At 38.3% G+C, this 13,032-nt stretch overlaps 1 protein-coding gene across 1 annotated transcript in view; it reads right to left on the reverse strand.

The window, feature by feature from the left end:
- Window positions 1-13,032, reverse strand: part of CNGB3 (cyclic nucleotide gated channel subunit beta 3) — a 195,196-nt gene that overhangs the window by 114,511 nt on the left and 67,653 nt on the right. The window lies entirely within an intron of this gene.

Genomic DNA, 13,032 nt, shown 5'->3' on the forward strand with positions numbered 1-13,032 from the left:
CTCCCTCTGTACCATGTGATAGCAATCAGCCAATCACAAATGCATATACGTATAGTCTGTGAATTCTTGCACATGCTCAGTAGGAGCTGGTGACTCAAAAAGTGTTAATATAAAAGACTGTGCACATTTTTTTTAATGGAAGTAAATTGGAAAGTTGTTTAAAATTACATGCTGTATCTGAATCATGAAAATTTAATTTGACCTGAGTGTCCCTTTAAGTGTGCGGTTGTATGATACTATAATGTTTATATAGATTGGGAATCTTGCTCATTACCGATGTGTGTCAATTAAATATTAAATTGTGATAAAGTTGTTAAAAGGAGCTAAGGTGCAGCTCTTAAATACAATTGTTTTACACATATACATTGGTTATGTGCCCATGATAAAATAAACTGTCAGTGAAGTAAAAATGACCACACTATTTATGCTAATACTCATAATTTATATTAGTAATTATATAGCTTTTAGTATTTACTTTATGGACTTTGCTTTGTTAAGTTACTGATGGACATGTGTATTAACCGTTCATGATACTGTTTTATGCATATTTATTTATGGGTCTACATGTAAAAAAAAAGAGTTATATTTTAACTCTTACTCTGCCTATCTAAACTTGTTCTATTTCAAGCCACTTGGAAAATGAGTGCTTGAAGTTATACATCAATATCAGTCTAGCACTGATAAATCTGTAAAATACTATATCAGTACACAGCTCCTTTACGTCTGACATCATCCACAGGAGCTTCTTGAATCTGCCTTCTACTTCGAATTTGGATGGATCGAAGCATGATGAAATCAAGAAGTGACTCCATCACTGACAACTTCACAAAAATGTAAGTAATACACTACTTTCACAATTTGGATTAAGCTCTACTTTGTTGTCAGTCTCGGACCGCTGATTGCTTTGTATTGTGCTCACCACCTAAATGGTGGCGAGTGGTTTTGCACGAATCCGACGTGTAAAATGTTATGAGCGGATAAGTTGATTGCTTAGACATTATGAATAATTGCGAGTTCTTTGGCGAGCGAGGTCTTTTTTGTGGAAAAAACAAGTCAGATCGAGTAGTAGAGGACAGGTACACTCGCAGGTAACAAAACTGCAGATTTATGCATGGTTGCTTAGTACATGTGAATTTTGATCAGTGCACGGATAAAGACACAAAATTTGACACAAAAAGCAAACTGACTGCTTAGTACATAGAGCTCTTACTCTTACTAGATTTTAAATGTAATTTGCCAGCCCCTGTATCATGTCAGCTGGTAACAGATTAATTTATGTATACACTGTGAACTCTTGCACATGTTCAGTGGGTTCCTCAGAAAGTGTGCATATGAACAAACTGCACAATTTAATAACATTATTTGGAAAGTCTCTTAAAGGAACATTGAACACTAAACACATTTTATATACATAGTATTAAAGTTAATCCACGTCTCCTTCTAGTCATGGGTGCCGCCATAATAAAATTTGTCTTTTAAAACATTCCAGTGCCACAGTGTAACCTAGGTTCCAAAATGGTGGCAGCCATGATTAGAGGGAAGAGCATGAAATGTATTTGGTGTTTAGGGTCCTTTTAAAATGGCATGCTCTTTAATTTTGATTCAAATGCCCCTTTTAAGACTATTTGGAAGTGCATGTCTGTTTACGGCTACTACTTATGCTGGTCGATAAACAGATCTCACTCGCTTTATTGAAAGACAGTGGCATCTACTTATCAAGCCGTCAACCGCAAATACGCTGGAATTCCGCAGCGTATTTGTGGCAAGCCTGATTCCCCTTAGTTATTAAACCCTACAGACCGGCAAAAGTAGAATTTTGGGTCATAACATACGATCCGCCGGACTCAGTCCAACACAGATCGATGCTTACGTCATTACAGATGTTCCGAATGCAAATTTGGCACAATCTGACTACTTTTGCTAGTTATCAAATTTCTGCCAGGTACGCTCGCCACTATTCTGGCCCAGCGTACCTGGTTTTCAATCCACCGCCCTGGAGGCGGCGGATGCCATAGTAATCAATGGGAGTCTGAAAGCTGCGAAAGCTCATGTTGCTGCTGCCCGATATCCCATTGATTCCTATGGTAACGTTTACACTTAACACCCTAACATGTACCCTGAGTCTAAACACCCCTAATCTGCCCCCCTACACCGCCGCCACTATATTAAATTTATTAACCCCTAATCTGCCCCCCCTACACAGCCGCCACCTACATTATATTATTAACCCCTAATCTGTGCCCCACCTACACCGCCGCCACTATATTAAATTTATTAACCCCTAATCTGCCCCCCCATACACCGCCGCCACCTACATTATACTTATTAACCCCTAATCTGCCCTCCCCTACACCGCTGCCACTATATTAAATGTATTAACCCCTAATCTGCCCCCCTACACTGCTGCCACCTACATTATACTTATTAACCCCTAATCTGCCCCCCTACACCGCCGCCACCTACATTATACTTATTAACCCCTAATCTGCCACCCCCTACACCGCCACCACTACATTAAATTTATTAACCCCTAAACCTAAGTCTAACCTCAACCCTAACACCCCCTAACTTAAATATAATTTAAATAAATCTAAATAAGCATTCCTATCATTAAATAAATTATTCCTATTTAAAACTAAATACTTACCTATAAAATAAACCCTAAGCTAGCTACAATATAACTAATAGTTAAATTGTAGCTAGCTTAGGATTTATATTTATTTTACATGCAACTTTGTATTTATTTTAACTAGGTACAATAGTTATTAAATAGTTATTAACTATTTAATAACTTCCTAGTTAAAATAAATACAAATATACCTGTAAAATAAAACCTAACCTAAGTTACAATTACACCTAACACTACACTATAATTAAATAAATTCCCTAAACTAAATACAATTAAATACAATTAAATAAAATTATCTAAAGTACAAAAAAACCAAACACTAAATTACAGAAAATAATAAACCAATTACAAGATTTTTAAACTAATTACACCTAATCTAATCCCCCTAACAAAGTAATCAGCTCTTTTACCTGTAAAAAAAATTACAAACCCCCCCAACATTAAAACCCACCACCCACACAACTAACCCTACTCTAAAACCCACCCAATACCCCCTTAAAAAAACTAACACTAACCCCTTGAAGATCACCTTACCTTGAGAAGTCTTCACACAACCGGGCCGAAGCCCTCAACGAATCCGGCAGAAGTGGTCCTCCAGATGGGCAGAAGTGGTCCTCCAGACGGGCAGAAGTCTTCATCCAGACGGCATCTTTTATCTTCATCCACCCGGCGTGGATCGGCTCCATCTTAAAGACATCCGACGTGGAGCATCCTCTTCTGATGATGTCTACTTCTTGAATGAAGGTACCTTTAGGTGACGTCATCCAAGATGGCGTCCCTTCAATTCCTATTGGCTGATAGAATTCTGATTGGAACAGCCAATACAATGCGATCTCAATTCTGTTGGCTGATTGAATTAGCCAATAGGATTGAACTTAAATCCTATTGGCTGATTGCATCAGCCAATAGGATTTTTTCTAACTTAATTCCATTGGCTGATAGAATTCTATCCGCCAATTGGAATTGAAGGGACGCCATCTTGGATTTTAAGCAACTTTCTAATTTACTCCTATTGTCAATTATTCTTTGTTCTCTTGCTATCTTTATTTGAAAAAGAAAGTCCAGAACCTTGGACAGCACTTGTTTATTGGTGGATGAATTTATCCACCAATCAGCAAGAACATCCCAGGTTGTTCACCAACATGGGCCGGCATCTAAACTTACATTCTTGCTTTTCAAAATATAGATACCAAGAGAATGAAGAACATTTGCTAATAGGAGTACATTATAAAGTGGCTTAAAATTGCATGCTCTATCTGAATCACACACAAAAAAAAATGTTGGTTCAGTGTCCCTTTAACAACAGTCCGCTGCTCATCACCCCGTACTTGGTGCGCAGCTTTTTGACAGCTTTTTTGGTAACTTTGGAGAATGTATTCAGGTCCACGGCCGTGATGTTAGGCGATCTTAGGCGAGCTTATTGGTGCCGTCGAATGCAAATAAGTTGACGGCTGGATAAGTAGATGCCAGTGAATCTTCTCACATACATAAAGACAAAAATATATATTTGCGAGGCTGATTCGCCTTAGTTATCAAAGGCTAGAGACCGGCAAAAGTAGAATTTTGTGATGTAAACTTCGATCCGCCGGACTCAGTCCGACACAGATCAATTTTTATGTCACTCCAGATGTTCCGCACACAAGTACGGCACAATCTGACTACTTTTGCTAGTTATCAAAAAACTAGTAGGTACGCTCGGCACTTTTCCGGCCCAGCGTACCTGGTTTTCAAACTGCCACCCTGGAGGCGGCGGATCCCATAGGAATCAATGAGAGTCTGACCATAGCGAAAGTACAAGTTCGCTGCTGCCAGACATCCCATTGATTCCTATGGGAGATGTCTGCACCTAACACCCTAACATGTACCCCGAGTCTAAACACCACTAATCTGTCCCCCCTACACCGCCGCAACTAAATAAAGTTATTACCCCCTAAACCGCCGCTCCCGGAGCCCACCGCAAGCTACTCTATACATATTAGCCCCTAAACCGCCGCTCCCGGAGCCCACCGCAACTAAAATATATGTATTAACCCCTAAACCGCCGCTCCCGGAGCCCACCGCAAGCTACTCTATACATATTAACCCCTAAACCGCCGCTCCCAGAGCCCACCGCAACTATAATATATGTATTAACCCCTAAACCGCCACTCCCAGAGCCCACCGCCACCTATATTATACCTAGTAGCCCCTATCCTGCCCCCCCTATACCGCCGCCCTCTTATAATAAAGTTATTAACCCCTATCCTGCCGATCCCGCACCTCGCTGCAACTAAATAAATAGTTTAACCCCTAAACCGCCGCTCCCGGACCCTGCCGCAACCTATATTAAATTTTTTAACCCCTAATCTGCCCCCCCTACACCGTCGCCACCTATAATACATTTATTAACCCCTATCCTGCCCCCCACTACACCGCCGCCACTGTAATAAATATAATATGTAAACCTAAATATAAATGTAAACCTAAATCTAACACTAACCCTAACACCCCCCTAACTTAAATATTAATTAAATAAATCTAAATAATATTTCTATTATGAACTAAATTAATCCTATTTAAAACTAAATACCTTTAAAATAAACCCTAATATAGCTACACTATAAATAATAATTATATTGTAGCTATCTTAGGATTTATTTTTATTTTACAGGCAAATTTCAATTTATTTTAACTAGGTACAATAGCTATTAAATAGTTATTAACTATTTAATCGCTTACCTAGCTAAAATAAAGAGAAATTTACCTGTAAAATAAAATAAAAAAAATATAAAAAGAAATTCCTGAGGAGGAAAAAACTTAAGAGGATGCGCTTGGAACACAGGTTGTAAAATAAAAACTAACCTAAGTTACAATTACACCTAACACTACACTATACTTTAATAAATTATTCCTATTTAAAACTAAATACTTACCTGTAAAATAAACCCTAAGATAGCTACAATGTAATTAATAATTACATTGTAGCTATTTTAGGAATTATATTTATTTTACAGGTAACTTTTTATTTATTTTAGCTAGTTAGAATAGTTATTAAATAGTTATTAACTATTTAATAACTACCTAGCTAAAAGAAATACAAAATTACCTGTAAAATAAATCCTGACCTAAGTTACAATTAAACCTAACACTACACTATCATTAAATAAATTCAATAAATGAACTACAAATAACTACAATTAAATACAATTACATAAACTAACTAAAGTACAAAAAATAAAAAAAAGCTAAGTTACAAAAAATAAAAAAAATAGGTTACAAACATTTAAAAAATATTACAACAATTTTAAGCTACTTACACCTAATCTAGGCCCCCTAATAAAATAACAAACCCCCCAAAATAAAAAAATGCCCTACCTTATTCTAAATTAAAAAAGTTCAAAGCTCTTTTACCTTACCAGCCCTTAAAAGGGCCTTTTGTGGGCCATGCCCCAAAGAATTCAGCTATTTTGCCTGTAAAATAAAAATACAACCCCCCCCAACATTAAAACCCACCACCCACATACCCCTAATCTAACCCAAACCCCCTTTAAAATAACCTAACACTAATCCCCTGAAGATCATCCTACCTTGAGTCGTCTTCACTCAGCCGAGCAGCGATGGAACCGAAGAGGAGACCCGGAGCGGCAGAAGTTATCCTCCAAGCAGCGCTGAAGAAATCTTCCATCCGATGAAGTGATCCCACAGTCACGCTGAAGAAGTCTTCCATCCGGGTGATGTCATCTTCCAAGAGGCGCTGAAGAAGTCTTCTATCCGGGCGATGTCATCTTCCAAGCGGGGTCTTCAATCTTCATCCCGCCGACGCGGAACATCCTTCTTTACCGACGGACTACCGACGAATGAAGGCTCCTTTAAGGGACGTCATCCAAGATGGCGTCCCTTCAATTCCGATTGGCTGATAGGATTCTATCAGCCAATCGGAATTAAGTTAGGAAAAATCTGATTGGCTGATTGAATCAGCCAATCAGATTCAAGTTCAATCCGATTGGCTGATCCAATCAGCCAATCAGATTGAGCTTGCATTCTATTGGCTGATCGGAACAGCCAATAGAATGCGAGCTCAATCTGATTGGCTGATTGGATCAGCCAATCGGATTGAACTTGAATCTGATTGGCTGATTCAATCAGCCAATCAGATTTTTCCTACCTTAATTCCAAATAGCTGATAGAATTATATCAGCTAATCGGAATTGAAGGGAGGCCATCTTGGATGACGTCCCTTAAAGGAGCCTTCATTCGTCGGTAGTCCGTCGGTAAAGAAGGATGTTCCGCGTCGGCGGGATGAAGATTGAAGACCCCGCTTGGAAGATGACATCGCCAGGATAGAAGACTTCTTCAGCGCCTCTTGGAAGATGACATCGCCCGGATGGAAGACTTCTTCAGCGCCGCTTGGAGGATCACTTCATCGGATGGAAGATTTCTTCAGCGCCGCTTGGAGGATAACTTCTGCCGCTCCGGGTCTCCTCTTCGGTTCCATAGCTGCTCAGCTGAGTGAAGACGACTCAAGGTAGGATGATCTTCAGGGGATTAGTGTTAGGTTATTTTAAGGGGGGTTTGGGTTAGATTAGGGGTATGTGGGTGGTGGGTTTTAATGTTGGGGGCGGTTGTATTTTTCTTTTACAGGCAAAAGAGCTGAATTCTTTGGGGCATGCCCCACAAAAGGCCCTTTTAAGGGCTGGTAAGGTAAAAGAGCTTTGAACTTTTTTAATTTAGAATAGGGTAGGGCATTTTTTTATTTTGGGGGGGTTTGTTATTTTATTAGGGGGCTTAGATTAGGTGTAAGTAGCTTAAAATTGTTGTAATATTTTTAAAATGTTTGTAACCTATTTTTTTTTTATTTTTTGTAACTTAGCTTTTTTTATTTTTTGTACTTTAGTTAGTTTATGTAATTGTATTTAATTGTAGTTATTTGTAGTTAATTTATTTAATTCATTTAATGATAGTGTAGTGTTAGGTTTAATTGTAACTTAGGTTAGGATTTATTTTACAGGTAATTTTGTATTTCTTTTAGCTAGGTAGTTATTAAATAGCTAATAACTATTTAATAACTATTCTAACTAGCTAAAATAAATACAAAGTTACCTGTAAAATAAATATAAATCCTAAGGCCTAGATTTGGAGTTTTGTCGGTAACGACCCGAAAAACTAACGCCGGCTTTTTTCTGGCCGCACCATAAAATTAACTCTGGTATTGAGAGTCCACATAAAGGCTGCATTAGGCTCCAAAAAAGGAGCGTAGAGCATATTTAACGCAGCTTCAACTCTCGATACCAGAGTTGCTTACGCAAGCGGCCAGCCTCAAAAACGTGCTCGTGCACGATTCCCCCATAGGAAACAATGGGGCTGTTTGAGCTGAAAAAAAAACTAACACCTGCAAAAAAGCCGCGTTCAGCTCCTAACGCAGCCCCATTGTTTCCTATGGGGAAACACTTCCTACGTCTGCACCTAACACTCTAACATGAACCCCGAGTCTAAACACCCCTAACCTTACACTTATTAACCCCTAATCTGCCGTCCCCGCTATCGCTGACCCCTGTATATTATTATTAACCCCTAATCTGCCGCTCCGTAAACCGCCGCTACTTACATTATCCCTATGTACCCCTAATCTGCTGCCCCTAACATCGCCGACCCCTATATTATATTTATTAACCCCTAATCTGCCCCCCTCAACGTCGCCTCCACCTGCCTACACTTATTAACCCCTAATCCGACTCACTAACCCTATAATAAATAGTATTAACCCCTAATCTGCCCTCCCTAACATCGCCGACACCTAACTTCAATTATTAACTCCTAATCTGCCGACTGGAGCTCACCGCTATTCTAATAAATGTATTAACCCCTAAAGCTAAGTCTAACCCTAACACTAACACCCCCTAATATAATTTAAATCTAACGAAATTAATTAACTCTTATTAAATAAATTATTCCTATTTAAAGCTAAATACTTACCTGTAAAATAAATCCTAATATAGCTACAATATAAATTATAATTATATTGTAGCTATTTTAGGATTAATATTTATTTTACAGGCAACTTTGTATTTATTTTAACCAGGTACAATAGCTATTAAATAGTTAAGAACTATTTAATAGCTAAAATAGTTAAAATAATTACAAAATTACCTGTAAAAGAAATCCTAACCTAAGTTACAATTAAACCTAACACTAGACTATCAATAAATTAATTAAATAAACTACCTACAATTACCTACAATTAACCTAACACTACACTATCAATAAATTAATTAAATACAATTCCTACAAATAAATACAATTAAATAAACTAGCTAAAGTGCAAAAAATAAAAAAGAACTAAGTTACAAAAAATAACAAAATATTTACAAACATAAGAAAAATATTACAACAATTTTAAACTAATTGCACCTACTCTAAGCCCCCTAATAAAATAACAAAGACCCTATTCTAAAATAAAAAAGTTCAAAGCTCTTTTACCTTACCAGCCCTGAACAGGGCCCTTTGCGGGGCATGCCCCAAGAAATTCAGCTCTTTTGCCTGTAAAAAAATCAGCCAATCAGATTGAGCTCGCATTCTATTGGCTGATCGGAACAGCCAATAGAATGCGAGCTCAATCTAATTGGCTGATTGGATCAGCCAATCGGATTGAACTTGATTCTGATTGGCTGATTCCATCAGCCAATCAGAATATTCCTACCTTAATTCCGATTGGCTGATAGAATCCTATCAGCCAATTGGAATTCGAGGGACGCCATCTTGGATGACGTCCCTTAAAGGAACCGTCATTCTTCAGTTGGACGTCGACGGATGAAGATGGGTCCGCGGTGGAGGTCTTCAGGATGGAGCCGGTCCTCATCGGATGAAGATAGAAGATGGTTGCCGGTCCGGATCTACTCTTCTGCCCGGATAGGATGAAGACTTTGGACCCTCTTCTGGACCTCTTCAGCCATCGGATGATGGATGTCTAGCCCCCGCTTGGGCTTGGATGAAGATTTTGGAGCCAGGACGGATCGGTGAACCTGGCATGGTGAAGATAAGGTAAGAAGATCTTCAGGGGCTTAGTGTTAGGTTTATTTAAGGGGGGTTTGGGTTAGATTAGGGGTATCTGGGTGGTGGGTTGTAATGTTGGGGGGGTATTGTATGTTTTTTTTTACAGGCAAAAGAGCTGAACTTCTTGGGGCATGCCCCGCAAAGGGCCCTGTTCAGGGCTGGTAAGGTAAAAGAGCTTTGAACTTTTTTATTTTAGAATAGGGTAGGGCATTTTTTTATTTTGGGGGGCTTTGTTATTTTATTAGGGGGCTTAGAGTAGGTGTAATTAGTTTAAAATTGTTGTAATATTTTTCTTATGTTTGTAAATATTTTGTTATTTTTTGTAACTTAGTTCTTTTTTATTTTTTGTACTTTAGCTAGTTTATTTAATTGTATTTATTTGTAGGAATTGTATTTAATTAATTTATTGATAGTGTAGTGTTAGGTTTAATTGTAACTTAGGTTAGGATTTATTTTACAGGTCATTTTGTAATTATTTTAACTATTTTAGCTATTAAATAGTTCTTAACTATTTAATAGCTATTGTACCTGGTTAAAATAAATACAAAGTTGCCTGTAAAATAAATATAAATCCTAAAATAGCTATAATATAATTATAATTTCTATTGTAGCTATATTAGGGTTTATTTTACAGGTAAGTATTTAGCTTTAAATAGGAATAATTTATTTAATAAGAGTTAATTAATTTTGTTAGATTTAAATTATATTTAAGTTAGGGGGGTGTTAGTGTTAGGGTTAGACTTAGCTTTAGGGGTTAATCCATTTATTAGAATAGCGGTGAGCTCCAGTCGGCAGATTAGGGGTTAATAATTGAAGTTAGGTGTCGGCGATGTTAGGGAGGGCAGATTAGGGGTTAATACTATTTATTATAGGGTTAGTGAGTCGGATTAGGGGTTAATAACTTTATTATAATAGCGGTGCGGTCCGCTCGGCAGATTAGGGGTTAATAAGTGTAGGCAGGTGGAGGCGACGTTGAGGGGGGCAGATTAGGGGTTAATAAATATAATAATGGGGTCGGCGGTATTAGGGGCAGCAGATTAGGGGTGCATAAGTATAACGTAGGTGGCGGTCGGCAGATTAGGGGTTAAAAAAATTTAATTGAGTGTCGGCGATGTGGGGGGACCTCGGTTCAGGGGTACATAGGTAGTTTATGGGTGTTAGTGTACTTTAGAGTACAGTAGTTAAGAGCTTTATAAACCGGCGTTAGCCCAGAAAGCTCTTAACTACTGACTTTTTTCCTGCGGCTGGAGTTTTGTCGTTAGAGGTCTAACGCTCACTTCAGAAACAACTCTAAATACCGGAGTTAGAAAGATCCCATTGAAAAGATAGGATACGCAATTGACGTAAGGGGATCTGCGGTATGGAAAAGTCGCGGCTGGAAAGTGAGCGTTAGACCCTATTTTGAGTGACTCCAAATACCGGCGGTAGCCTAAAACCAGCGTTAGGAGCCTCTAACGCTGGTTTTCACGGCTAACGCCAAACTCTAAATCTAGGCCTAAGATAGCTACAATGTAATGATTAATTATATTGTAGCTATCTTAGGGTTTATTTTATAGGTAAGTATTTAGTTTTAAATAGGAATAATTTATTTAAGTATAGTGTAGTGTTAGGTGTAATTGTAACTTAGGTTAGTTTTTATTTTACAGGTTAATGTCTCTTTATTTTAGCTAGGTAGCTATTAAATAGTTAATAACTATTTAATAGCTATTGTACCTAGTTAAAATAAATTGAAATTTGCCTGTAAAATAAAAATAAATCCTAAGATAGCTACAATATAATTATTATTTATATTGTAGCTATATTAGGGTTTATTTTAAAGGTAAGTATTTAGTTTTAAATAGGATTAATTTAGTTCATAATAGAAATATTATTTAGATTTATTTAATTAATATTTAAGTTAGGGAGGTATTAGGGTTAGTGTTAGACTTAGGTTTAGGGGTCAATAATTTTATTACAGTGGCCGCGGTGTAGTGGGGGGCAGGATAGGGGTTAATAAATTTATTATAGGTGGCGACAGTGTAGGGGGGGGCAGGATAGGGGTTAATAAATTTAATATAGGTTGCGGCGGGGTCAGGGAGCGGCGGTTTAGGGGTTAAACTATTTATTTAGTTGCGGCGAGGTGCGGGATCAGCAGGATAGGGGTTAATAACTTTATTATAAAGGGCGACGGTATAGGGGGGGCAGGATAGGGGTTACTAGGTATAATGTAGGTGGCAGCTGTGTCCGGGAGCAGCGGTTTAGGGGTTAATACATTTATAAGAGTTGTGGCGGGGTCTAGGAGCGGCGGTTTAGGGGTTAATACATTTATAAGAGTTGCGGCGGGGTCTAGGAGTGGCAGTTTAGGGGTTAGTAACTTTATTGAGTTGCGGGGGGCTGTAAAAAAGCCGAAGAGCAGCGAGATCGGATGAGTGATAACTCTCACAGTCCGCTGCTCATCGCCCGTACTTGGTGCACAGCTTTTTGACAGCTTTTTTGATAACTTAGGCGAATTTTTGCAGGTCCGCGGCGGCGATGTGAGGCGAGCTTAGGCGGGCGTATTGGGCCGGCGAAGACAGGTAAAATAGACACGTTGATAACTACCCCCCTGTATGTCACTGGTCGTTAAGGGTTTTTTAAGGACATAATAGCACAAGTCTAGCAAGAACACGCTATTAATGCCTTCCCTCCAGAAGGCTTTGTGGAATAGAGCAGTCTCAACGCTGGTGGCAAGACCGCGCTATAAATCAATCAAGTCTCAAAAAAAGGCCAGCGACATACAATGTACGTCGCTGGTCCTTAAGGGGTTAAAATGATCTATTTTAGATGCACCATTAAAAAGACACCTTTGTGTTAATGCCAAGGGGCCAGGTTACAAGTTGAGCACTATTTAATGCTCCCACATGAGTGTTAACGCTGTATGTAAGCTTTTTGTACACATAGGGTTGTGCTCTTATTATGAGTTGAAAGTAAACTGTTTTCACTCATGCGGTTACCCGATGCGTAACACCTTAAACCTCATATATTTAAGCCCTTATAACTTTTTTGTGCAATATTTCTTAAAATAATTTCTATTAGATGGTGTTATTATGAGTGTGACTATACTTGGTAATATATTTTTGATAGTTAACCAGAATTCTGAGGAGACGGTAATCAATCTAGCGTAAATCACGATTGCGCTCAAGCAATCGCATTAGCTTTAAACTTGTAATATGAATGGAAAAACCAATGCGTGCAAACACTGCCGATAAACCCCTTATCGTTTGTGCGTAACTGTTAACATGCAACTCGTAATCTGGCCCAAGGTGTTTATTATATCTATACATGTTCAAATAGTCCTTAACCATTTAATATATTTTTTTACAGTATAGCTGTACAGTTAGTATACTTTTTAATAT

The sequence above is a fragment of the Bombina bombina genome, chromosome 5 (assembly GCF_027579735.1).
Source record: "Bombina bombina isolate aBomBom1 chromosome 5, aBomBom1.pri, whole genome shotgun sequence".
NCBI lineage: Eukaryota > Metazoa > Chordata > Amphibia > Anura > Bombinatoridae > Bombina > Bombina bombina.